Below are 27,976 nucleotides of genomic sequence, written 5' to 3' on the forward strand. Positions count from 1 at the left end.
CTACTTACTAACGAAGTGATCACTGAAAAATGAAGAGGAAATAAAAAAATACCTAGAAACAAATGACAATGAAGACACGACGACCCAAAATCTATGGGATGCAGCAATAGCAGTTCTAAGAGGGAAGTTTATAGCAATACAATTCTACCTTAAGAAACAGGAAACATCTCGAATAAACAACCTAACCTTGCACCTAAAGCAATTAGAGAAAGAAGAAAAAAAAAACCCCAAAGTTAGCAGAAGGAAAGAAATCATAAAGAGCAGATCAGAAATAAATGAAAAGGAAATGAAGGAAACGATAGCAAAGATCAATAAAAGTAAAAGCTGGTTCTCTGAGAAGATAAACAAAATTGATAAACCATTAGCCAGACTCATCAAGAAAAAAAGGGAGAAGACTTAAATCAATAGAATTAGAAATGAAAAAGGAGAAGTAACAACTGACACTGCAGAAATACAAAAGATCATGAGAGATTACTACAAGCAACTCTATGCCAATAAAATGGACAACCTGGAAGAAATGGACAAATTCTTAGAAATGCACAACCTGCCAAGACTGAATCAGGAAGAAATAGAAAATATGAACAGACCAATCACAAGCACTGAAATTGAAACTGTGATTAAAAATCTTCCAATAAACAAAAGCCCAGGACCAGATGGCTTCACAGGCAAATTCTATCAAACATTTAGAGAAGAGCTGACACCTATCCTTCTCAAACTTTTCCAAAATACAGCAGAGGGAGGAACACTCCCAAACTCATTCTACAAGGCCACCATCACCCTGATACCAAAACCAGTCAAGGATGTCACAAAGAAAGAAAACTACAGGCCAATATCACTGATGAACATAGAAGCAAAAATCCTCAACAAATTACTAGCAAACAGAATCCAGCAGCACATTAAACGGATCATACACCATGACCCAGTGGGGTTTATTCCAGGAATGCAAGGATTCTTCAATATACGCAAACCAATCAACATGATACACCATATTAACAAATTGATGGAGAAAAACCATATGATCATCTCAATAGATGCAGAGAAAGCTTTCGACAAAATTCAACACCCATTTATGATAAAAACCCTGCAGAAAGTAGGCATAGAGGGAACTTTCCTCAACCTAATAAAGGCCATATATGACAAATGCACAGCCAACATCGTCCTCAATGGTGAAAAACTGAAAGCATTTCCACTAAGATCAGGAACAAGACAAGGTTGCCCACTCTCACCACTCTTATTCAACATAGTTTTGGAAGTTTTAGCCACAGCAATCAGAGGAGAAAAGGAAATAAAAGGAATCCAAATCGGAAAAGAAGTAAAGCTGTTTGCAGATGACATGATATTATACATAGAGAATCCTAAAGATGCTACCAGAAAACTACTAGAGCTAATCAATGAATTTGGTAAAGTAGCAGGATACAAAATTAATGCACAGAAATCTCTGGCATTCCTATACACTAATGATGAAAAATCTGAAAGTGAAATCAAGAAAAGACTCCCATTTACCATTGCAACAAAAAGAATAAAATATGTAGGAACAAACCTACCTAAGGAGACAAAAGCCCTGTATGCAGAAAATTATAAGACACTCATGAAAGAAATTAAAGATGATACAAATAGATGGAGAGATATACCATGTTCTTGGATTGGAAGAATCAACATTGTGATAATGACTATACTACCCAAAGCAATCTACAGATTCAGTGCAATCTCTATCAAACTACCACTGGCATTTTTCACAGAACTAGAAAAAAAAATTTCACAATTTGTATGGAAACACAAAAGACCCCGAATAGCCAAAGCAATCTTGAGAGCGAAAAATGTAGCTGGAGGAATCAGGCTCCCTGACTTCAGACTATACTACAAAGCTACAGTAATCAAGACAGTATGGTACTGGCACAAAAACAGAAACATAGATCACTGTAACAGGATAGAAAGCCCAGAGATAAACCCACGCACATATGGTCACCTTATCTTTGATAAAGGAGGCAGGAATGTACAGTGGAGAAAGGACAGCCTCTTCAAAAAGTGGTGCTGGGAAAACTGGACAGGTACATGTAAAAGTAAGAGATTAGATCACTCCCTAACACCATACACAAAAATAAGCTCAAAATGGATTAAAGACCTAAATGTAAGGCCAGAAACTGTCAAACTCTTAGAGGAAAACATAGGCAGAACACTCTATGATATAAATCACAGCAAGATCCTTTTTGACCCACCTCCTAGAGCAATGGAAATTAAAAACAAAAATAAACAAATGGGACCTAATGAAACTTCAAAGCTTTTGCACAACAAAGGAAACCATAAACAAGACCAAAAGACAACCCACAGAATGGGAGAAAATATTTGCAAACGAAGCAACTAACAAAGGTTTAATCTCCAAAATTTACAAGCAGCTCATGCAGCTCAATAACAAAAAAACAAACAACCCAATCCAAAAATGGGCAGAAGACCTAAATAGACATTTCTCCAAAGAAGATATACAGACTGCCAACAAACACATGAAAGAATGCTCAACATCATTAATCATTAGAGAAATGCAAATCAAAACTACAATGAGATATCATCTCACACCAGTCAGAATGGCCAACATCAAAAAATCTAGAAACAATAAATTCTGGAGAGGGTGTGGAGAAAAGGGAACACTCTTGCACTGTTGGTGGGAATGTAAATTGATACAACCACTGTGGAGAACAGTATGGAGGTTCCTTAAAAACCTACAAATAGAACTACCATATGACCCAGCAATCCCACTACTAGGCATATACCCTGAGAAAACCATAATTCAAAAAGAGTCATGTACCAAAATGTTCACTGCACCTCTATTTACAATAGCCCAGAGATGGAAACAACCTAAGTGTCCATCATCGGATGAATGGATAAAGAAGATGTGGCACATATATACAATGGAATATTCCTCAGCCATAAAAAGAAACGAAATTGAGCTATTTGTAATGAGGTGGATAGACCTAGAGTCTGTCATACAGAGTGAAGTAAGTCAGAAAGAGAAAGACAAATACCGTATGCTAACACACATATATGGAATTTAAGAAAAAAAAAATGTCATGAGGCACCTAGGGGTAAGACAGGAATAAAGACACAGACCTAGTAGAGAATGGACTTGAGGATATGGGGAGGGGGAAGGGTAAGCTTTGACAAAGCGAGAGAGAGGCATGGACTACACTACCAAACTGTAAGGTAGATAGCTAGTGGGAAGCAGCTGCATAGCACAGGGAGATCAGCTCGGTGGTTTTTGACCGCCTGAAGGGGTGGGATAGGGAGGGTGGGAGGGAGGGAGATGCAAGAGGGAAGAGATATGGGAACATATGTATATGTATAACTGATTCACTTTGTTATAAAGCAGAAACTAACACACCACTGTAAAGCAATTATACTCCAATAAAGAGGTTAAAAAAAAAAAAAAAAAAAAAAAAACAAACTTCGTTTCCCGATAAGATATCTGAATGAAGGAGGAAACGGTGCCCAGGCATTGGAAGGGCTGCCACTTGAGGCCAAATGATGCCGTCTGTGTCCCTCGGCGGGAGGTTACGGAAACGAAATAATTGCCCGGGAAATGCGTGTGTATTCTGTTCTTAGCTTCATCAGATACCCGACTTAACCAGAGATTTCTCTCCCAGCAGCTCCAGTGATGATGGTTCTAGCCATCTGACGTGGCAGCATCTGAGGATAATTGATTCCTTGGCTTATTTGGCTTTGGTGCCAGCAGCTGTTTTGAGGCAACATTTACCCAGAACTCTTAGTTTAACCTCAGCACTTAAGCTTTTATGGCACTGCCAAAAGCTGCTATCCCACCCAGGAAAAACCCCAGCGGCAGCACTTTGGGTGCCCAGAAGAGGTCCAGGTTGTATATTACAGCAAGTGGAATAGATCAGCTCTCAACTGTGGTGTGTAAAATTCTTTCATTCATTCTGAACATCTGTATGTTAAAAACCCTAGACCAAGTAAAAACTTGTTTTCTGTTGTAAGATAAATCTAGGAAAGAATATCACAGAACTTATTGCTTTATATTGTGGATTTGAAGAAACCTATTTCTCTTTTTTTAAGTGTTGAGGTAGAAGGGAGAGGACAGAGGTAGCCAAAATTTGCCTTTAGAAAATGAGACCTTCCTCCCCAAACTGCCAGCACACGTTTTCTAAGACACTTTGTTGAAAATTAGTTCTCGAATTCTAACCAATTTCCACTTTTTAAAAATCATATTTATGCTCTAATTAAACCCAACAAGAAAGACTACAGGCATTTCTTCAATAGGGTCAGGAATTAGGAAGTTAGTTGTGCCAACACTACTGTCTAACACACCAGTCAACGACTTAGCATCTCCCACTTCACGCTTCTCTGAACAGCAGAAAATGTTTGGTGCTGTCACAAAGCTGTTTTCCTGTGCTTTGCTACGCAAGCATCTTTCACCTGCGTCATTTTTCAGGGCTTATTTTTCCTATCTTGCAAAAAAGAAAGTGCACCTAACTGTTCCTCTACCTACAAAGATTCCTCCCACAATGTGTCAGTATTAAATAAAGTCCTTAATCAATCAAATAAGCTACAGCCTTGGATTGTTGCATGGCTTTCTTGCTTGTGTTGTATAGTCTGTTAAATATTGAGAAATAATAACAGATGAGTTACTACTACCTGCTCTGATCTGATGGTGCAGTGCCAGCTACAGGCCAGGTACACTCTGAGGGGTGACTGACACTGTCTACACTCTGAAGAAAGCCAGAAGAGCCGGAGAGTTTATGCCACCATCTCTCCCCCACAGGTGGTCTTTATCCAATAACCAGGAACATGAAAACCTAAGGTTAAGATAACTCTGACACATAATTCAGATTCCTTCAACAGGATCAAGCTGGAGATACCCTCTAAAGGATTTGGCTTGAAAGCTTACCCTTACTGGGTTTCTTCCTGTTTCCATCATCTGTTGCTACATCACAAACTACCCCAAATTCAGGTATCTATTGTTGTGTCAAAAACTACCCAAAACTTCATCTATGGCTGCACAACTAACTATCTGAAAGGCAGGTGTCCTGTGGAAAAAAAAAAAAAAACCTTAACCAAATCACCTCTTGCCCTGGGGACAAAATCTTATCGTTGCCATCAGATAGCATGGGTTGCAGATCTGGTTTCCAAACCTGGTTGCTCTATTTTCAAATATAGGAGTGGAGCGGCTTCTCGTCTTGGCTGAATAAGAGTCACAAATATATACTCTCGTAGTTTAGAAAAGCAAATTCCAGTTACCATGTACCACTTGCCTTACGGCATATAGCATAGAGAATGTGATTCCTAAATCCCACTAGGGTTTTATAGCTAGCTTTCCTACCTAGCTTTCTCTTTGTGAGCGACAAAAACCAATCTTGGTTATATCAGTGCCTGAGATGGAAAAAAACACGTGTTCCCATGCCATTTAGTAAGCTTCAAGGGTGAAATCTGCCTATTAAAGTTACATAGTCTAGAAGGATATTTCAGATCAGACACTTTTCCTGGCTAATTCCACAATAAATAGAACAGTATTTTCTCTTTTTCTTTTTTCTGAGCTTGTTCTTCTTTAAATGATACAGCAGAGACACTGTTACAACTTGATGTTATTGTATTTTCTTGTTAAACTTTAATCCTAATTCTCAATTTAGTTCCATAATCACTGGTTTTTAGTCTCTAAAATGTTGTTCTTTAATTAGCAAGATAGAGATCAATGTCATACAAAATACGTGCTAACACAGAACTAGATTTTGCTCTCCTGTGCATAGATGCCAAGTGTGGAGAAAATAACCTGCTCCAAGTTCAAGGGAAACTTGATCTCATCCCAGAAATAATAGCTTCCTGTTTCATGGGGAGCGGCAATCTTGAAATACCGGAATTTTAACAACGTACTTCCCCCTCCCCTTATGAATTTTAGCATATATGAAATGAAGGCATGTCTAGTAATTATCATCGTTTAATTGGCTTTTTTCTTTCATAGTGGTACATAAAATAATGGTGTGCCTTAAAACTGGTAATGTCTTGAGTTTAGATGAAATGTGGCAATCCACGTCAACTCAGCCAGAGAGAATTGACTAGACTTCAATATTAAATGCAGGTGTGTGAAAGCAAAGAGGAAAAACTGAATTTCCTCTCTGATGTAGCCCCCTTTTGGACACTTCCTAGAAGCAAACAGCTATACCCAAAACTTGGAGTGCTTTTGCAGCTCATTATCTGTATATACTACCTCTTGCCTGTTGCAATTTTGAGCAGTATTGACCATATTTAGAATGAGCCCTAGAAGAGATTCATTCTAACATGAATGTGTAGCTTTATGGAAATAAATCTTGCAATTACCCAGCTGGCATTGGGTTGGGTTTCTATGACACACTTTTCTGTTTCACAAAAACTGCCCTTGGGGTTTTGATGCTAATAAGGGCTCCAAGACACAAGTGCAATAATTCTCAAACTTTAATGAGAATATCTTCAGCATTGGTTAAACATATTCATCCCAGGCCTCACCCCAGACCTTGTGATTCAGGAACTCTGAACAGGACAGGGGCGGGGAGGCCAGCTGTGTGGTTGACTAGCTCTGTGGGTGGTTTGGACGCCCACCATGGTTGACCACTGCCCTGTGGTGTGAGAACGCCAGTGCCCCACGCAATGCACGCTTTGGTACATTAAAGGTGAGATTTCCCGAGTCCAGCATCTGCCTGGAGTCACCTGGTTGGATGCTCACACTGATTCCTGGGCAAATCTCGAGCCCATATCTCTTCACACCAGCTCTGTTTCCCACCGATGACCTGTTGTCTGCCCTCCATGTGACCACCCAGACCCAGGGCATATGTGCCAACTGTTCTTTTTTTTTTTTTTTTTTTTTTTTTTTGCTGTACGCGGGCCTCTCACTGTTGTGGCCTCTCCCGTTGCGGAGCACAGGCTCCTGGCGCGCAGGCTCAGCGGCCATGGCTCACGGGCCCAGCCGCTCCACGGCAGTGGGATCTTCCCGGACCGGGGCACAAACCCGTGTCCCCTGCATCGGCAGGTGGACTCTCAACCACTGTGCCACCAGGGAAGCCCTTTTTTTTTTTTTTAATTTTTATTGGAATATAGTTGCTTTACAATGTTGTGTTAGTTTCTGCTGTACAGCAAAGTTATTCAGTTATACATATACATATATCCACTTTTTTTTTAAGATTCTTTTCCCATATAGGTCATTACAGAGTATTAAGTAGAGTTCCTTGTGCTATACAGTAGATTCTTATTAGTGTGGCAACTGTTCTAAAAAATGCTTCTTCAGTCAAAAGGAACTGAGGCCTGAACTGGTTTACTTCAACTAGTGAAGGGGCAAGGAAATTTGGGTTCATTAACATTGATTTATTTGCCGACTAATTTTCATTTTAAAGGCCACGTGGAAGCTGCCTTTTCCAATACACGGGGGATTCTAGCCCAGTTCAACACTCATTGCTGGGCCTCCACCTCCTGTCCATTTAATATACGTTCCAGACAGTGGGCATGGTGGACTAAGCAATGGCCCCCCAAAGGTGCCCCACGTCCTAATCCCTGGAACCTATGAATATGTTACCTCACAAGATAAAAGGACTTTGCAGGTGTGATTAAGTTAGGGGGAAAGTAGCCTAGGTTACCCAGGTGGACCCAGTGTAATCTTGACAGGCCTTATAAGAGGGATATGGGCAGTTCAGAGTCAGAGGGCAGGGATGGGAAGCAGAGGTCAGAGGTCGAGAGAAGCGTTGGGCCCCTGGCTTTGAAGGTGGAGACAAGGAAGTGGATTCTCCCTACAGCCTCTAGAAGGAACAAGTGTGCTGACACCTTGATTTTAGACCAGCTGGTACCATCCAAGACTATAAGGTAATACATTTGTGTTTTTAAGCCTCTACAGTTGTGAAAATTTGTTATAGCAGCGATAGAAAGTTAATACAGGGGTTTTAAATTATTCTTCTCACTCTAGAGCTGAAAATTCTCTGAAACAAAGAGAGACCTACAGGAGGCCCAAGGGAGCAGGCTTTGGGTGGAGCCTGAGAACCAGGACACAGACTGTTCCTGTTTCTCAAAAGCAGATGGGATTAATAGACTGTGACTTTGATTCTTGAATAACAAATGCCAAGGTCTCCGGGCCTGATCTAGGAGTTGGCAACCAAGCAGAAGCACCCACGGGTCTGCAGTTCTCCTCTTCAAGCTCATTTGTGTCTGAAAGCATGCTTGCTTGCTTGTGCCTGGGAAAGGTTGAAGTTTCTGTTAGAGTTTAGATGAAAGGTTATCCGCCAGTGTCCCAAAGAAGATAAAAGAAAGTGTGTCCCGTAATCTGTGTCCTACAGGAGTGAAAGGGACTAAACCGTCCCACACCTGGAAGTCTCCCAGGGTTCTTGAAAGATGCTTTCTAGACAGCAGGTGCTGCCTTTTGCCATCCATTCAGTGTCCTATCCCTGGCCCTCTTCCCCTCTCCCCAACTCCTCCATCCCAACAAGGTCATCCGACACCAATTCTGAAGCTTTGGGCATCTTGGGATGACTTTCCCAACAAGGAAGAGGATCGGGACTTTGAGGTGAGAGTGGATGGTGTCTCCTGTCTCAGCCCTATAATCCCCTATTCCAGCTGCTTCTCCACTGCCGGTTACAGAGCCTGCAAACTATATTTTCCAGCCTGGCTTTCCACCTGGCTCCTTGTCAGATGCCGCCAAGGGGAGACCCTGGCAGGAGTTCGGAAGAAGCTTTTTTTCTGTAGACTTGGTTGCGCTTCTGCAGAGTCGGGGCAGCCATGGAAGGGGAGGCGGCAGTGGCTGAGGGCAGGGTCAGGCTCCTGGTTTTCTGCCAACTAGGCCCTGACAACAGCAGGCTAAGCGCAACGAGCAGCAATTTTTCTTTTTTCTTCTTGCTCTTTCTGAACTGGAGGTGGCAGACACTTGCTGCAGTGACTGATCTTTGGGAAGTCATACCCTCCCACCTGTCCTCCAGCTCTTCTAACACCTCACGACCAACCTTCTAGTTCAACATCTAGATCATCTGTTTTCCTGATTAGATGAGGAAAACCTGCATCTTTCACTTTCATTGACAAGGGCCAGAGTCCGTGAAACCCTTTATCTACCCTCAGTATCGTGGGTTTTTGAATTCCATTTGAGTCTTTCCATCAAAAGACTCAAAGTACAGACCTGCCCAGAAAGAAGAGGTAGTTAGAGCTGGCTGATGCACGTCGAACAAACCAGGTTGGAAGCCAGTGTTTTTTCTTAGATACTCTTGGTCTTAGGTTAGTTTATCCAGAAAAATTCTCCAAGGTGAGGGTCCTGTGTGAGTGACTTATTGTGGGTGGTGTAGGCAGGATGCAACCAGGCCTCCCAGGGTCACTCCAGCCTGGCCTCCACGGGAGCTCTGGCGTGTGAGTGGCCTCAGAGCTTTTGTGATGATTGCAGTCATAGGTCATTTCCAAGGGTCACCCTCAGGGGCCGTAAACTCCCAGGTGATTTTGACTATCTCTAGTAGCCTGATAACAGGCCTCTGAAGAAGAGTTGCGGGTGTGAGCCTTTGGAACAAAAATACACACAGAAAAGGTATGGGACCTGGGGAATCCAGCCAGAGAACTGACAGGGCCCCTCCGATTATGACTTGTACTATACCTGACTGAAAAGACCTTCAGAAAGGGATGGCCAGCCCTTCACTTCTGCCTCTCAAATTTTATGCAAGTTCCTCTTTGGCCAACTCTAACCCAGAGTTGTAGGGGGAAAGGGATTCTAGGAAATGTAGTCCCAGCTGAACTGTGTTAATGACAGAACAATCCAGACAACTAGCCTAGCTGTTTTAATAAAGTATCACCAAACTCAGGTTATGGGTGGGTCTTCTGTCACTAGAATATCCACAGGAAACTGTCGGTGGATATTCTCCCAGCCATACCAGGAAGAACTGTTGATACAGCACCCTATGTGGCCCCCATGATGAGCTCCATCAAATGGAAAGGGGTGGTCCACAGGTGGGGAGGGGGGATAAAGTTCCAGGCAGCAGCCTGGCCCTGGAAGGTTCTAGGCCAAGTCCTCACCTCTCTACTTTACCCCAGTTCTGGCCCTCCCACCCTAGCACCCCCATCCCCAGCTTCCTTGAGACTCATGTCAATTCTCAGTGCTCATTTGGGGAATCAGAGATACTGCTCACTGATGACTTTGATCCTCTTTGCATATAAATGTAAAGGCAGTGTGGTGTTGCAGCAAAGAGCATGGTCTCAGAAGCCAGATTTCTGAGTTCAAGTACTAGGTCTACCACTTCCCACCTGTGCAACCTTGACCAAATGACTCAATCTCTATGCCTCAGTTTCCTCATTTGTCAAATAGGAATAGCGTTACTACCTATCTCATGTGGTTGTTGAGAGGATGAGAGGAGTTAATGTGTCAATCACTTAGCATTTATATGAATAACATTCATTAAATTTCAATGACTAAGTCACTTTATTTAGTGATTATGTATTTTTTATTTTCTTTATATTCTACTAAAGCATTACCCAATAGGATCTGACAATACCTTGAAACAACTTAGCACTGTCATGTGTAAGAAAACAAAAGTACACGATGACATTTTCAAAACTTTCTTATTCCTCCTTGTCACTATGTCAGAATGACCTTTCCCCAGATTTGTAAGGTTTTTATCATACATGGAATTTACTCTTAAAAGATAATCTTTAGGGAAATTTTCTAATAGAGTAGTGATTATAAAAAGGTTAAAGACCAAGTATGAGGCATTTGAAGTCATCTTATTTCCGTCAATAGCTGGCAACTTTCACCAGTAACTATTTGCCTAAGTAGCAGGAGCATAAAGCCATAAGAAAGGTTTGCAAGTGTTGGGTTTCACTGAAGATTCAGCGAGAATAGAAATGTATTCTCCCGGAGAAGTAACTTTGAGTTCCTCATGTTTGGTCTCTAAGGAATAACTGGTATAGTCTAGTGGTCCAGTATGATGAGTCACTGTGGTCAGAATTTTCCCTCCAAAAACTCATATATGCATGTGGGACTGAATATTTTGTCCAGCCTCCTCGGAGGACAATTTGGAGATGTCTGTCAACACTTTAAATGCTTATACCCAGTCATATGCTAAGTGTTTGTTGTATAATAAAGAATTTGAATAGTCTTTGTCTCAGGTTCCTGGGATAGAACCTCTAAACCCTTGGAATTTCCTGAACGTTAGGAGTGCTTTTGTTATTTATGGTGGGCTCCTGGGGTTGCACCTGGGTTTATGTTAATGAGGTGACTGTGATGGGCTCCTAGGAAGTTTCGGGATGAGGGCTGGCCGTGTCAGGGAGTTTGATCCTGTAGTTAGAGAGTTGGGGCTTTAGGCCACATGCTGCTAGCCCAACCTCCCTCCCCTGGGAGAGGACACGGCTGGAGACTGAGTTCAATCACATGGCCAATAATTTAATCAATCATGCTGCCATATTGAAACACCAATAAAAACTCTGAACACTTGAAGCTCCAGGAGCTTCCTGGTTGATGAACACATTGATATGCCAGAAGGATGATGTGTCCCTGCAGCCACAAAAACTCCATTTGGGAACCTGCCAGCCTTCACCAATAGGTTTCCTCATTTGGCTGGCCCTGATTTGCATCCTACATAGTATAACTGTAATAAGTGAAGTGATCTCCTGAGTTCCATGGGTCATTCTAGTAAATTATCAAACCAGAAGGGGTCATGGGAGCCCCCACATTTGTAACTAGTTAGCTAAGAAGTGTTGGTGGCCTGGGGACCTCCAGACTTGCAGCTGGTATCTGAAGTGAGGCCAGCCTTGTTGGGGGCTGTGCCCTTAACCCATGGAGTGTGCACTAACTCCAGGTAGTGGCAGAATTGAACTGAGGTACCGCAGTGTTTAACAACCATCTCTCCAGGGACAAGGGAAGCCCTCATGTGTAACGATTGCAGGTTCCCATGATGTAAATACTCTCACTATGGCCAATTCAAGTTACCGGTGTGATGTCACTGACCATGGAGCGGGGAAGAGATGCGTTTGACCTGGTCCTCATGGGCCTGTATAAACTGTCTCCAGCACATTATTGCTTGTATCCTTGGACCAAGCAACTCTACTTCTCAAAACACAGCTGGCAGACACGCTGCCATATTTTTCCCATCCCAAATGTGTACAAGGATATTCATTGTGTGTTGTTTGTATTCACAAAAGATTAAAAACAATCTACAGGCCCACCAATAAACTTAAATCACTGGGCATGAATAAAATGAAATACTCTGCAGGGTTTAGAAAGAACGAGGCAAATCTATACTGATGTGGAGTAATTTGCAAGATGTATCATTAAGTGAAAAAAGGAAGATGCAGAACCGTCTGCAGGTTTCTACCATTTGGTATAACATGAAAGGAGATATATATTAACTGTATACATGTGTAGACTTTCTTGGGAAGGAGTACATAAAAATCTAGTAAAAGAGGGAGGGAGACACCAGAGGGTAGTGACATGGGAACATATGTATATGGTTTTTTGTTTTTGTTTTTTTTTTTTCTTGCGGTACGCGGGCCTCTCATTGTTGTGACCTCTCCCGTTGTGGAGCACAGGCTCCGGACACGCAGGCTCAGCAGCCATGGCTCACGGGCCCAGCCGCTCTGCTGCATGTGGGATCTTCCCGGACCAGGGCACGAACCCGCGTCCCCTGCATCGGCAGGCAGACTCTCAATCACTGCACCACCAGGGAAGCCCCTGGAGCCTCTTTTATAAGAGCACTAGTCCCATTCATGAGGGCTCCACCCTCATGACCGAAGCACCTCCCAAATACCTAATACCAGCACCTTTGGGGGTGGTTAGGATTTCAACCTATAAATTTGAGGGGAAAATGAACATTCAGACCATAGCAGCTAGTTAAGTCTGAAACCAACTTCTCTTGGCAGTGTATATCGATTAACAGATTTTAAAAGCTATGAGAAATTGCCAGGCCCATGCAAAAGTGAGGGATGAGAATGGGAGAGAGCTCTAAACGTAGTCGCTGGGCAGACCCAGGAAGGCAGCCAGAGAGGGGAGCCCAGATGGAGGCAGTTAAAGGAGAGGACTACAGTACTGCCCCCCTTGGGAGGATGGGAAAGAGACCAAAGACTGGAAGTCCAATCATTATAAGGTAGTCTTTTCCAGTGGGTTTTCTTGCTTATTGATCTGCCTTTCTGAATCCCCTATGTTTCCACTCTAGCTTCATTAGAATTGCCTGTGTTCATCGATATCTGCATTATAACTAATTTATCCCTACTGACTGAGATCCTCCCAGCAGCCTGTTGGCTGAAAGTTTGCTGATTTCCACTTGCTCTAGCTTTTTAAAATCTCAGCTGTCAGCATAGCCATGCTTCCATGGAAGCTCATGCCCACGGGGTTAAGCAAACCCAGATGGAACTGAGATTAATGGGGGCGTCTGTGTTACTGCAGAGGGAGAAGAAACACTGGCATTAATAATAATGATGACGATGGTAGCAGCTTTTAGTATGGGCTAAGGGGCTTTATGGGAGAGGCAACCAGAAGTCTCACCCCATTACTCCGTCTAGCTCCAAGCCCGGCATCTCCTGGGGACTGTCTCTTCTTCCAAGTCAGGTCCACGTATAATTTCTCAGAGTCCAGCAACAATCAATTTAAATATTTCCAACATCTAAATATTTCAACAGTGGTAGAAAAAAAATAAGTTAACCGCAGCTGAGTCCTTTTTGGATAAAATCAAATATAACCACCCAGAACACCCAGTCCTGAGCACACTCTATCCAGCCAGAGAAGACTGGCAGGCACTCCTGTCCTTGGCAGTGAAGTGATGTCCTTGGTCAGCTAATCTGGCCGCCCCTGGTTTTGCAAACAGAAAGGACTTTTCGTATCAAAGTTATATCCTGTTTCCTCTTATAAGAGCCATCTTGGACCAAACTTTGTCCCATTCTTTCAGGACTTGACTGAAAGCTACAGGAATGAGCCAACACACTCCAACACTGCGACATTTTTCTACCGACGTCAAGGCTGAAGTTCCATACTATTGTTTCTTAATTGCAGAGCAGGAAGCTAAGACTCAGGGAGATTAAATAACTAATCCCATCCGCAAGACGCAGAGCACAGATATGAATGAGTTTATCGTACTTCAAGATTATTCTTTTTATTTCATCTTCTATAACTTTTGCATTTCTAACTATAGAAGTAAGTGCATAAGTGTGATGGGAAAATTGGAATACACAGAAATGTATTTTGCATTTCTTTTCAACCTCGCTCTCTTTTATTGTTACATGCGTGCAAAAAACACATGTAGCATTTCATCAGGATTAGTCATTACATGTGCTCTACAAAGTGCAGAATTCTCACCCTCAGGCAGGAAAAACAGCCCCAAGAACTGGAAGGTTTCCCACAGTTAATTGCTTAGGTAATAAGCTGACCATGAGATGGTTAGCGCATGCCCCTCCTCCTTTTCCTCCCAAAGCTTCAGGATCTCCAGCACCTGAATTGGGAAGTAGGGGCGGACATGGTTAAGACACACCCCTACCCCTGCCACCTCCCGTCTGCCCACTCTCCGTGGGGACCCGACCTCCGGCTCCAACTCCCAGGCCTGATGCCTGGACAACTTCTCCTCGTTCGTCAGTTTCATATGGCCTCGTACTGGTACTGGTAGAGAAGCTTCTTGGTGTGCTCCAGGGGCTCCACCTGGAACAACCACCACAGTGACATGGAGAAGCAGCAATGGCTGGGGCTGTAGGCAGATTCTGGAGCCAGACCTCCTGTATTCAGATCTTCCCCTGTCATTCTCTAGCTGTGTGACCTCAAGCAAGTTGCTTAACCTCAAAAATAAGGGAAAAAAAATTGCTTAGGCTCTCATCTCTAGGTGAGAGCCACCTCAAAATTACCTCAGATGGGCTTATATTTCACTGGGTTAAATTTCAAATAACTCATTATAATGAATAATCCAAGCACTAGATAAACAGAAATTTTTAAAATATTCTGTTTCATGCCTGATTTCAGAAATGGTGCTGGAATATGATGAACCCCACGTTTACCTAAAGTAAGGATAATCCTGGCCACCAACGGGATGAGGAGGAGACATAAAATAAGGTCAGATATGCATCCATTCATTTGTCATTCAACAAGTAATTCAGAGCACCGTTTTTTTTTTGTTTTTTTTTTTTTTGGCCATGCTGCACAGCTTGCAGGATCTTATTAGTTCCCCGACCAGGGATCAAACCTGTGCCCCCTGCCAGTGGATGTGCAGAGTCCTATCCACTCGACTGCCAGGAAATTCCCCAGAGCACATTTTATGTACCAGGCACTGGTTTCAGAATTGAGGATACAACAGTATACCAAATAGACAAAGTCCCTGCTTCGGAGGGCTTCCAGTCCAGTAAGGGAGACAGACAATAAACAAATGAACTGAGAAAATGTCAGGTTGTGATAAATACTGTGGAGAAAAATAAAGCAGAATACAGGGAATAGAAAGTGCTCAGGAAGAAGGTTGCTCCTTTATGCAGTATATTAGTCTGCTTGGGCTGTCCAAAGAAAATATTGGGTCGGCCAAAAAGTTTGTTCAGGTTTTTCCGTAAGATGTTACAGAAAACCCAGACAAACTTTTTAGCCAACCCAGTGCCACAGACTGGGTGGCTTAAACAACAGAAATTTATTTTCTCACAGTTCTGGAGGCTAGAAGTCCAAGATCAAGATTGCACTCTATTCAGTTGCGGTGAGAGCTCTTCTTCCTGGCTTGCAGACTGCCACCTTCTCTGTGTCCTCACGTGGCCTTTCCTCAATATGTGCACATGGAGGGTGGGGGCGGGGAGGGAGAGAGAGAGAGAGAGGGAGAGGGCCCTCTGGTGTCTCTTATAAGGACACTAATCCTATCTGACCAGGGTCCCACGTATGTGACCTCATTTAACCTTAATTACTTCCTCATTCCAAACAGAGCCACATTGGAGGGTTAGGGCTTCAATATATGAATTTAGGAGGGGACACATACATTCAGTCCATAATATACAGGATAGTCTGAGAAGGCATCTCTGATAAGATGCGGCAGTCAGCTTTCAAGATGGCCCTCAGTGAGCCTCACCTCCCAATATTCACACCCTTATGTAGTCTCCTCCCACAAAAAAATTGGGGATGGTCTCTGGGTAATAAAGTACAGCAGAGATGAAGGTATTTGATTTCTGAGGCTGGGTCATCAAAGGTGTCAAAGCTTCCACCTTGCTTTTTTGGATGACTCCCTCTGGGGCAAGCCAACCGTCATGACAGGAGGACACTCAAGCAGTCCTGGGAGAGAACCACATGGAGAGGGACTCAGACCTCCCCTCCAGCAGCTCTCATCTGTCAGACGTGTAAATAAAGCACCATGGAAGAGGAACCTCCAGCCCGAGTCAAGCCTTCAGATGACTGAAGCCCCAGCTCAAGTCTGTACTCCAGCCTCATGTGAAACCCTTAGACAGAGCCGCCCAGCTAAGCTGGTCCCACATTTCTGGTCTACAGAAAACTTGAGATAATAAAGCCTCTACATTGACGTAAATTGTTAGGCAGCAAAAGATAAGTAATACATAAGGTGAGCAACCTGAAGGAAGGAAGCAAGATGAAGCTTCCTTTTCCTGCCTTTCAGGAGGAAGGAAAAGCAAGTGTCAAAGCCATGAAATCAGAGCACGTGTGGCAAGTTCAAGGAACAGCACGGAGGATAGTGCAACAGGAACAGAATGAAATACAGGGTCAGATCACATAGGGTCTATGTGTCTCCACCCTGCCAGAGTCACGTGCACAGAGACGCCCACTTAGGAGAGCATCTTTCTTTTTTCCCCCCTTTGGTTTAGATTTGTGTGTGTGTGTGGTATGCGGGCCTCTCACTGTGTGTGGCCTCTCCCGTCGCGGAGCACAGGCTCCGGACACGCAGGCTCAGCGGCCATGGCTCACGGGCCCAGCTGCTCCGCGGCACGTGGGATCTTCCCGGACTGGGGCACAAACCCATGTCCCCTCCATCGGCAGGCAGACTCTCAACCACTGCGCCACCAGGGAAGCCCTAGATTTTTTTTTTTGAATTTTATTTTTTTTATACAGCAGATTCTTATTAGTTATCTATTTTATACATATCAGTGTATGTATGTCAATCCCAATCAAAGATTTTTTTTGGATGTGGAGCATTTTTTTTAAAGTCTTTATTGAATTTGTTACAATATTGCTTCTGTTTTATGTTTTGGTTTTTTGGCCACAAGGCATGTGGGATCTTAGCTCTCCACCAGGGATCGAACCTGCACTCCCTGCATTGGAAGGTGAAGTCTTAACCACTGGACTACCAGCGAAGTCCCTAGGAGAGCATCTCATTTGTTTTAACGGAATGTCCTGATAAGCTTTGAACGTCATGTCATCAGATTATGCCAGCCATCTTGGTGATCCCAAGAACCCTCACTCTTAATTATTATTTATGTTTACAATTCCCAAATTTGTCTTTCCAGTCTAGATGTCTCCCCTGAACTTCAGCATCCTATACCCAAGGGCCTAGCCAACATCTCCCCTGGAATAGCTAATAGCATCTCAGTCTTACTGTGGCCAAAATCATATTCCTGCTCTTCCCACACCTCACCCCCACCCACAATCCTCCTCATCTCTGAAAATGAAAATCCATCTTTCAGGGACTCAAGTCAATAACCTTAGAGACATCTTTCACTTTCCCTCTTTCTTCCCCCCATACACCCATCCAAAATATCGGCAAAGTCTATTAACACTCCTTTTAGAATATATCCAGAATCCAACACTTCTCACCACCTCCACCCCATTCACCATTCTCCAAGCCACTTATTTCTAGGCCGGGTTATGGTACGAGTTTTCTAATCAGTTTCCCTTTCCCTCCTATCGTCTACTCTCAGCCCTGTAGCCAGAGGGAGGTTTACATATATCCGATCATGTCATTTGTCTGCCCTGAATTCCCCAATGTCTCCCCATCTCACTCAGTGTAAAAACCAAACTCTTCACAGGATAAGGCCCTTCAGGATCTTGTCCAATTATCTCTCCAACCTCATCTCTAGTTACTCTCGCCCTTCCTCAGCTTCAGCAACAACAGCCTCCCTGCTCTTGCAGAAACGAGCCAGGCACACTTCTGCCCCAGGGTCCATGCTCTTGCCGTTCCTGTTATCTAGAATACTCTTTCATCTGATTTATCCAAGATTTACTCCCTTACCTCCTTTGGGAATGTGCTCACATGTTACCTTGCCAGCAAAATCTTCCCTGGCCACCCTCTCAAAAAGTGCAACCGCCTCTCCAGAATCCCTTATCTCTTTGCTTCATTTTTGCACATAGCTCTTATCACTATCTGACATTTTATACACTTTATATGTTTTAATTATTATTTAGTTGTTTTATTGATTTATTTTTGTTAGGCTCCTTCTGCTAGAATATAAGCTCCTTGATGGTAAGGATTTCTGTCTGTTTTGCTCACTGCTGAATCCCCAGGGCCTAGAACAGTTCTTAGCACATGGTAAACACCTAATAAACACTTGAATGAATGAATAAGCCCCTTAGCGTGGATATGAGGGCCTCCGTTTTGGGATATGACCAAGTGATGAAATGTGGTAGCTAACCTGCCAGGCTTAAGATAATGGGGAGAACTCGACATGCTCTAAAGAGAGAGGAAAAGAAAAACAAAGGCAAGGTGTACCGAAAAAGGCCCAGCATCACTGGGGGGTACCTGAGAGGACCCAGAGAGAAAGTTCTTCCCTTGGGGGTGGGCTCAAAAGACTGGGGAAATCAGAACTATGTAAGGGGACTTTTAAACTAGTTTGTTGTAGGGTATCCAATGTAAATCCCAGTTCTCCACCTTCCCTACAAAATGTTGCCACCAATTCTTCTCTGCTTGGTAATGCTTCTGTGGGAGGGGATTCTGGCTGGAGAAGTGGACAAGGATTGACTTTTGCATCCAAGTTGGCTGATGTTCAACATGTTCCATGCGGAGGTCAAAGGCCAAGAGCACAGCTGATGTCTGATTGCACCTGCAGCCTTTAACCTTGCTGTGTATTTCCTTGGCTGGCTTCTGTTGAAGGGAATGGTGATTTGAACAAGGACAAGTGTTTTTAATTCATCAGACACTGTGTGCTGTGGCTTGGGTCCAATTCATCTTAAGGGCAGCTGCTTTCCTACACGTTCTTCAAGTAATACTTATAATTATTACCAATAACCCCACATACACACACAGTGTGCCAATCACGACAGCCTGAAAAGACATGAGCTCTGAGCTAAACAGCTTAGTTTCTGTTTTAATCATGGAGTTCTAGGGTCTTACTCCCCTACTTTTTTCTAATACAGTTCTCTGATTTGAAGCAAGTAGCCTTTTGAATTCCCCTCTCCGTGAATTTGCTTTGGGAGAGCTGCGGGCAAAGAAATTTCTTTGAGGAAAAACAAAAGTGCTCACTTGTCCCTGGAGAAGGGACAGAAAATTAAAGCATGGAACCAAGAATCATGTTCTTTTTGTATTGTTAATATAAAATCACATTGAGATAGTACGTATATTAAGAGTTAAACCGATTCACAGAGAGAGAAAAAAATATTTTGTAGACTAAAAAGCCATATTCACAAAATATATATTTTATCTACATCCTGTCTGGCTTTTATCTGCCTTTATTCCCATTCTCTTTTTTCTTTTTTTTTTTGGCAGTGGCACGCGGGATCTTAGTTCCCCCACCAGGGATCAGACCCATGCCTTCTGCAGTGGAAGTGCAGAGTCTTAACCTCTGGACCGCCAGGAAAGTCCCCCCAGTATATTTTTTGAAGTATCAATAATGTGCCATAAGCTAAAAGAGCCATAAGGATACTTTTCCTTTGGGGTTTTCTGTCCTGAAACCCTAGCTCTGAGCAGCCCCTACCCCCCTTCCCCTGTCACCTAGCTTCACTCATCATGAACCTTCCATTTTGAAACTGTTAACCTTTCAGGTCCTCTCTCCAAATTATATTTCACTCTCCAGGTTTTCTACAGGTAAAAAGAAATACATAATCTTTCCCAAATCCCTCAGATTTTTAAGCTCAATTTCATTTAATTCCAATACCACAAGTGATTAAAAAAAAAAAAAAAACCAGCAATGCTGTTGTTACAAATGGGTGGATGAGGACAGGGATTAGCAGTGATATCTAGTAGGTAGAGTTCAATAAAACTTCTTGAGGGCTTCCCTGGTGGCGCAGTGGTTGAGAGTCCGCCTGCCGATGCAGGGGACACGGGTTCCTGCCTGGTCCCGGAAGATGCCACATGCCGCGGAGCGGCTGGGCCCGTGAGCCATGGCCGCTGAGCCTGCGCGTCCGGAGCCTGTGCTCCATAACTGGAGAGGCCACACACAGTGAGAGGCCCGCATACCGCAAAACAAGCAAACAAACAACAAAAAAAAAACTTCTTGAAACCAGATCAGCAAAATACTGTTAGGATATATGATGAAGCACAGGAAGAGCCTTCGGGGTGTGAACCCAATTCTGCAGACCATACTCTTCTCACAGCCATTGCAAGCATATGTAAGTCCTACGTTTAAAAAAGAGAGAGATGGACAAATGGGCCAAGGGAATAGGACAGAGAGCCTAAAACAGGTGCATGCCTAGAAGGATACTTTGTGTAAATGGAGGTGGCACTTCACAGCAGTAGAGAAAGACAGTGATTGACTAAATGGTGGTGGGTGTCCATATGGAAAATTTGAAATTGAGCAACTACTTTACAACATACACAATAAATTCCCAGTGGATTAAAAATTCAAATATGGAAGGCAAAACATTCAAACTTTTAGAAGAGAGTATCTTTATGACCCAAGGGGTTAGAGGGCAGAAAGATTTCTTAAAGCACAGAAAGTACAAACCTTATAGGATAGCACTGATTGGTAAATTAGACTGTTAAAATTATGAGCTTATATTCATCAAATTACACGCTAAAAAAAGCGAAAAGGCAAGCCACAAACTGAGAATAAGTATTTGTAATAAGGTAACTAACAAAGTATTAGTATCCTGAAAATAAAAAGAGCTCCCTACGAATGATTGAGAAAGCAAAAAAAACCCACAATTGTTAAGTGAGTAAAAAATGTGAACAACTCTAAATATAGCCAACAAATACCACATTATAACAAATATGAAAAAAGATGGTCTTTGTATGTTATCAGGAAAATGTAAATTGTAATGAGATACACATTGGATTGGAAAATAACTAAAGTCTAATACCTAAAATAACTAGAAAGTCTGATACCAAGTGCTTGAAACAGTGTAGATCGACAGGAACTCTGTTCACTGCTAATAGTAGAAAGTAATTTGGCCTTCCCTGGTGAGATTGAAGATGTACACAGTCTGTGTATAACTCATCAAGCTCACTCCTACATATAGATCCCAGATAAAATTCTAAAGTGAATAACATGAAATTGTATAGCATTTCACAGTTTACAAAGCACTGTTATTGGTATATGTAGTCTACAAACTATTTTTTTATCCAAGTATAGTTGATTTACAATGTTGTATTAATTTCTGCTGTACAGAAGAATGACTCAGTTATACACATATAGACATTCTTTTTTCATATTCTTTTCCATTATGGTTTATCCCAGGATACTGAATGTAGTTCCCTGTGCTATACAGTAGGACCTTGTTGTTTATCCATCCTATATATCAATACACTAGTTTGCATCTGCTAACCCCAACCTCCCAGTCCATCCCCCTCCCAGTCCCCTCCCCCTTGGTAACCACAAGACTGTTCTCTATATCTGTGAGTCTGTTTCTGTTTTGTAGATAGGTTCATTTTTGCCATATTTTGTCTTTCTATTTCTGACTTACTTCACTTAGTGTGATAATCTCTAGAATTCCTGTAACATCCATGTTACTGCAAATGGCATTATTTCATTCTTTTTTATGGCTGAGTAGTATTCCATTGTCTATATGTACCACATCTTCTTTATCTATTCATCTGTCAATGGACATTTAGGTTGCTTCCATGTCTTAGCTATTGTGAATAGTGCTGCTATGAACATTGGGGTGCATGTATCTTTTTGAATTATAGTTTTGTCTGGATATACACCCAGGAGTGGGATTTCTAGATCATATAGTAGTTCTATTTTTAGTTTCCTGAGGAACCTCCATACTGTTTTCCAAAGTGGCTGCACCAACTTACATTCCCACAAACAGTGTAGGAGGGTTCCCTTTTCTCCACACCCTCTCCAGCATTTGTTATTTGGTCTACAAACTATTTTTAATCCACTTTTAGTAGGCAGTATTAACTCTACTTTTCACAGAGGTTTAGTTATCCTTCTAAGGTGACATGATTGGTGAGTGGCATTGACACTCACCTGTGTAAATTTCCCCATCTCCTGGTAATAACCCCCACTTTTGTCTGGGGATCCACCCTCCCTACTCTTATGGGATCTGGATGAGGCTCCATCCAGACATGGTCAATTAAAGCACCACAGTGATTGGTCCAGGGATAACATGGATCCCTAGGCCTGTTCATTCAGAGTGAAACTTAGGACTGCTGGAAAAGTGTCCTGTGCTTTCTTGCTGGTCTAGAGCCTGGGAGAAGTTGAGACCAGAGCTGATGTAAGCTGCCTTGTAGAGTCTGAGAAAGAAGCAGAGGTAGAGTTGAGGGGTAGAGAGAAAAGAAGCCTTCACGACATAATTTATAACTCTGAGCTACTTGAAGCCAGATTTACCCCTGAACATCTAAGTTACCTAAGCAAGAAATTCCCTTTTTGCTTAAGTGATTGAGTTACCCTTTCTGCGATGTACAAGCCAAAGAATTCTGGACTATACAATGACAAAGCCAAAAGTAGAGCCCAGCTGTCCCAATGTCCACTGTTCTTTCCATAGCTCTACCCAGCAGGATGTGGCTGGTAGGCTCCAAAGCCAACAAGAAAAAATGGAAATAGTGTTTTGCTTTTACTAGGACAGGACTCTTGGAGTTTTTCCCCAGCCTATTACACCTGAAAATATTTTTTCTCTTATTTCTATGGGTATATATCTAGTTTGTATCTTATCCCATTCAAGATCAGCAACTTCATAATTGAAGTAGTTTCTTTGTCAAAAATCCCCCTTAACATAGTCAAGGACAGCATTATGTAATTATAGATAAATTCAACCAAGCTACCAATGGGGATATATGTATATGCATAGCTGATTCACTCTGTTATAAAGCGGAAACTAACACACCACTGTAAAGCAATTATACTCCAATAAAGATGTTTAAAATTTTTTTAATATAAATAAATGTGATCAAAGTGAGGATATGTGTTAAATTATTATCATGAAAGGGATGTAGACTATTTGATTCAACAAGAAGACTGAAGTCTGATGATGCTGCGAAGAAAATAACCAACAACACAGAGTTGTAAATGACATTTCCTCTCCACACAGGAGAGTGGACAATTGTCAGAGCCATCACGAAGACATTTATCTTCTGACAGAGGCTGACTGCACCTGGAGAGAGGGGCCACCCTGCCAGCTGGGGTCAGTGAGCTGGAACTGTGGGTCTGGAAACCGCACCGTAATTGCAAGACCACGGTCCCCAAACCCAGTCTGACAAGTGTGAATGTACCTCTGGGGACATCACGGGAATTCCAGAATGGTGATCACCAACGTGGATAACAAAAGCCATCCCCAGTCAGAGCAAATAAGTCAGGTTATCAAAGAATGAGCGTGAGATAGCCACCCAGCTGCTGAAATTGTAAAGCACTCAGAGTTGGTCTTCAAAGTCTCCACTGCTCCTTCGCTCCCCTCCTGGACCTTCCGGCTTCCCTTCCCCCTCTCCCCACAGACCCACAATAAGGTACTCGATTCGGACATACCCTCTGGGAAAGGGCTTAAAGCTCCAAATCAAATCTCTTTCTCTCTTTCCATCTCATTCACCAGAATTTCCATTCCCTCACAGAATCATGAACATTGGAGCCATGCAGTGCTAGGTTAGAAGCCAAACCATGCCACTGACAAATGAATGAAGCTGGGCCAGTTAGCTAACATTCCTAAGCATCAATTTCCTCATCTGAAAAATGGGAATAGTAATATCCCCTCACTCATAAAGTTATTGAGAGAATTCACTGAGATAAAGCATGTAATGCAGTTTATCCACTGGGTGGTCCATAGGAAAATCCTAATAAGTATCAGTAATTATTATTACTGCTACTAGTAATAATAATAGTGATACAGATAAAGATGATCAATAGGTCTAACCAGCCTGTGGGAGTTTGTCTACTTTTGAAAAAAGAGCTTCATTGCTGGTTGATAACTTTTTGGAAGGACCCATTCACCATTTGCATTTTGCCTCCACTGTTTTTGCCTGTGGGGCTTTCTGTAGGACAGATCATGTATTCCTTGCTGTAGTAAATTTCAATATTCCTTTTTCACAGGATCTATCAGCTCTGAAATAAGTCTTTATACATAGCATGTAACCAACCCAAATGATGCCAAACAAGGCGCTAGCCCAAAGATCCAATACTAGCAATATACAAGACCTTTTCCTCCTTTCCTTTAGTGATTTACTTTAAGAATAAATGGCTTTTCTTTAAAGGTCACTTTGTTGCTTTAGAATACTTTACACCTGGCACCATCTTCTTGCAGTAGGGAATTGCACAAAAGGTGATTTATGCAATATTTTCTAAGATTTTATCTATTATATTATTGCAATTATCCCAGAAAAAAAAAAAACCTCAAGATGTTGACTAAGTAAAATGATTTGCCTGAAAATACAAATTTTATCAGAAATAAAAATAACAAGCAATGTATTTTATATAATCTTCCACCTGGGTAAGACATAATATTTAATTACAATTAATGTTTATTGAATACTTACTATATGCCCAGCAGTATACACTAAGGGTTTTATATGTATCATCTCATTGAGTCCTGACAATTATTTTATCAGTTAAGTTATTATTATTCTCACTTTTAAAACAGGAAATATAATATAACTTAGCCAAAGTCACACAGTAGCAAGGGCTGAGTGGAGAACAGATTTATCTTACTCTCTAATTCAAGCTTGTTGATCAAGCAAGACCCAACTCTTGAGCATGACACCTCCAAAAGGCAATGTTGGAAAATGTTCTTTGGGATAGCTGTGAAGTCCTGAATCACAACAGCCAATTCCAGTAAATCTTATAGACTCTACCCTCTTAGCTTCTTCATAACATCCATCCTGAACTTCCCATCCAATAGGATGGGGCACGAGAATTTCCCAGTTCTAAAGCAGATTCATCATGAAAAAAATCAGGTGCAATAATGATTATCTGCCCAGACATATATTGCCTTCCATCCTTCCTGTAACATTTTGAGGTGCGTATTGCTCCCATTTGACAGATGAGGACATAAGGATCTAAGAGATTAAGTCAGAGACCAGAGCCTGCTCTCAGCTCACAGGGATGTTCTTTTGGTCCACAGAGTAGTATTGAAATATTTGAGCCAACATTTAAAGATTGGATGACATGCTAAAACCTGAATTTCTGGACTCTATTGAGACTCTCAAATTCCCAGAAACCCTGGCCACATTCCTTCCTGGCAGGAAGGAATAGCTAAAGCTGAGGAGTGGTTGCCCAGGGCCCGTTGTCTCCACCCACCACTGTCCCCATCAGCATCACCCATTTCCTTTTAGCATAAATATCCACTGGTTCCCACCTCTCATGAGAACAGGCAGAATATTACAACCAATTGAGCGATCTGCAGAAGACCCAAGCCATGGGAAATACCCACTCTGCCACAGCCACCGTCTCCAAAAGATGCCCACCTGCTGGGCAAAAAGGAGAGCCACAGAGGAATGACACAGATACAGGACACTGAATGTATTCTCTCCGTCTATTCGAAACACTATTTGCCACACGACACACTTTAAATTGTCGCAGAATACTGTTTTCATTAATTGTCTTGTGTGTCTATTATACAGGCAGCCTTTGTTGTTTTCCCACATGACTTGCCTAGGAGCAATTCTAATAAAAGACTCAGATCATACAGTATCCATTTTCTCCTTCTTTTCAGTAGTAGGACCCCTGAGTTTTAGCTAGAAATCTAGCCACCCAAGAAGAAACTACATTTCCCAGACTCCCTTGTGGTTAAGTGTGGCCATGTGACTTACTTAGACCAATGGGATGTAGCCAACTTCAGGGTCTTCTAAAAGATTGACCTGCCCCAGGCTAGACCACCAATGTGGAAGTGAGCCAGCATCAGCCCTAAGGACATTCGAGGAGATTACAGGGCAGTAAGATGGAAGGCACCAGGGTCTCTGAATGTCCTCATAGAACAAAGCCACCCTACCAGCCCAAGTGAGCTCATTCTAGACTCTTCTTGGGAGATAAATAAGCCTATTTACTTAAGCCACTATAGTTTATATGTCTTTGTTCCAGGCGCCTTCCTCCCCTTATCCACTCCCACTCCTTCCATTTTCAGGCATCCTTCATTCTTCCTCGGGTTTCAGAGGATGAGCTGTCCTTCCTTCACTGCATAAAGTACAGCCTTAAATCCTAACACAGCTTCTGGGGAGCAGTATGGCCTTGGGCAAGTTCCTTACCTTCTTTGAACCTAATCTGCAAAATAATAATTGGAAGGATTTGTCAAAATGAGAGAGTACAGGCACATCTACCTTGTATTTTGGGATGTCTTTAGCCTATATCTTAACTTATACGACCACTTTCCAACCTATTTTTCTCTAATACATACTTGAGCCCACACTCCACACTTTATCAATGGTACCCCCATTACCCTTAGGAGTGAATCCAAGTTTCAAAATAAAGTTTAAAAGGCCCCAGATGACTGGACCCCAGTGTCACCTCCAGGCACGCTCTCTAGGCAGCCGGGGACGCTGTCATTTAGTTGGGAAAAGACCCTTTGCCAACTAGGCCTGTAACTCTTGTTTTAATTCCTTACACTCTTGAGTTTCCTACAGGTCAGCCAACCAGAAGGCTGCACAGTGTAGGGGTTAAGACCAGAGGAATCAGACAGACCTGGGTTCTAATACTGTCTCCACCACTTCCTGCTGTGATCTCTAGCAAAGCACTTAACTTCCCTATAAAATGGGTATGATCCTATGACTCAGCTCGGGCTGCTCTGATCATTAAATCAGATACTGTACAGAGAGCCCTCGGCTGAGTGTCTTGCATGTAGTAAACACTCAATAAATAGTTAGCATTGCAGCTTTCCTTACTAGCTTTTTTAGTTTGTTACAGCACAGAAGAAACATTGAACAACCTCCCACCCCTCGGCCTCTACCCAAGGATATATTCAGGGATGTACACAGTGAGTATCACATCCTAAATTGCATCTCCCTGATGACAATGTGCCAATGACACAGGATGAAGTCCAAGCCCAAGCCCTCTCCCACACACCTGCCTGTCTAGTGCATTCGGGGAGAGGTGAAGCGGTCTGTGAGTAGCCAACTCCCAGCATCCTTGTGCTCAGGCATCAGCTCCAGATCCTTCTCTACCAGTTTGCCCTGAGGAACCAGAAGCAAGTTGACTCTGGCTTTTGGAATTCTCTCTTGGAAACCTCAGGAATAAAAGTCCCTCCCGTAAAACCCCCAAAGCCCAGCTCTATTGTGGTCCAGTCATGCATTCTTTAAAACAACAAGTGGGACTTCCCAGGTGGCCCAGTGGTAAAAAAATCCGCCTTCCAATGCAGGGGACACAGGTTCGATCCCTGGTCGGGGAACTAAGATCCCACATGCTGTGGGGCAACTAAGCCTGCGTGCCACAACTACAGAGCCCACATGCCCTGGCCCGCGTGCCACAACTAGAGAGAGAAAACCCACAGGCCGCAACTAGAGAGAAGCCTGCACGCCGTAACAAAGATCCCACGTGCCACAACTAAGATCCCATGTGCCAACACAGCCAAAAAAATAAGGAAAATAAATTTTTAAAAGATTCCTACATTAAAACAACAACAACAAGCCAGCAACCAAAAAGTAATTTTTTTTTTTTTTTGCGGTACGCGGGCCTCTCACTGTTGTGGCCTCTCCCATTGCGGAGCACAGGCTCCGGACGCGTCCCCTGCATCGGCAGGCGGACTCTCAACCACTGCGCCACCAGGGAAGCCCCCAAAAAGTAATTTTTAATTAGCATTTTACTGCAGTTACTCTCAAAG

The sequence above is a fragment of the Delphinus delphis genome, chromosome 10, assembly GCF_949987515.2.
Source record: "Delphinus delphis chromosome 10, mDelDel1.2, whole genome shotgun sequence".
NCBI classification, from domain to species: domain Eukaryota; kingdom Metazoa; phylum Chordata; class Mammalia; order Artiodactyla; family Delphinidae; genus Delphinus; species Delphinus delphis.